The 1125-nt window shown below is 37.7% G+C and overlaps 1 pseudogene; it reads right to left on the bottom strand.

Annotated features, from left to right (window-relative positions):
* Window positions 1-263: 263 nt before the first annotated feature.
* LOC141250215 (U5 spliceosomal RNA) lies at window positions 264-387 on the bottom strand (annotated as a pseudogene).
* Between the last annotated feature and the right edge of the window lie 738 nt (window positions 388-1125).

The raw sequence follows: 1125 nt of genomic DNA on the forward strand, positions 1-1125 counted from the left end.
CAGTTCAAATACAAACAAAGTAGAATGACAGGCTCAGAAAGCCATAAATTGTATTCTCAGGCAGTTTAGCATCACTCTCAGAAGAGCAAAAACATGGCAATGATATAGCAAGCCGGTCTTCAGCCAGCTACACGTAATGGGACTTTTCAATTGCATCAAACATTAAAACCACATATTAGTAGAAAGCTTCAAAAGATTGTTAAAAAACAAGTAAATGTTAAATATACCTTACAGCATAAAAAATCCTACTGGAATTGTTAGGAACCCTCTGAATATTCAGAGGGCTGCCTCCCAAAAATAAGGGTATGCCACTTGAAAGTAGCAAGCACACGGTATTCTTTAGTAAAAGGCGAAAGAATAGTTCGCTTTGTGCTTACTACATGGCTCCACAACTCATACGAGGAGATGATGGATGTATATATACACACACTACGGGAGGGGTTCCATTTCTGAATCGATGTGGGAGGAGTAGCTGCTTTTTGTTGGATACTGTTAGTCAAAGTCATCCCATAGTAACGGCCTGATTGTTTCGGTTTTGGGCCGAACCGAACCGAGGAAAATGGAACCAAACCCGAACCGTTTAGGTTAGGTTTGTTTCAGTTTTCAAGAAATTGGAGATCGGTTTTTCGTTGATAATGAGCACCCTATATCTTCGTCTAGAGATATGGAATTTGTAATACGTAGGGTTGATTGTATTGTTGGTTTAGTTTGACTAAGGGTCTTCGGTGTAGTTTGGAAGGCGGATTTACAAAAATTGACACTTTCTCGGGAGATTTCACAGTAGTCATGAATGATAATTTTGATGGTATTACATGCACTTTGTTTAGCTTTGGCAAATGATATTTATCATCTTTTGCTAGAAGCTTTTGTCTGATGCCAGTACAAAGTTGAATACATGTGAGCTCTAAGTCACAATTCCAATCTAGTCAAATAAGTTAATTAAACGCAACAAATTATCTGGGTGGCAATTCTTCTTCTTGGGATCCTTGATTTTATTGTTGTAAGTAGGAGAACTTCTGCAAGTAGGTAGAGTCTCACCCTTGAAGAAGCACTTTTACTAGTGAGTTTTTCAAGTTTTAAGGTCAAGAAGTAAAAGAGTTGGATATTACTTTTTGTATAATAGGT

This window comes from Phyllobates terribilis, unplaced genomic scaffold, assembly GCF_046119375.1.
Source record: "Phyllobates terribilis strain yellow unplaced genomic scaffold, ASM4611937v1 Scaffold_5436__1_contigs__length_51690, whole genome shotgun sequence".
NCBI classification, from domain to species: domain Eukaryota; kingdom Metazoa; phylum Chordata; class Amphibia; order Anura; family Dendrobatidae; genus Phyllobates; species Phyllobates terribilis.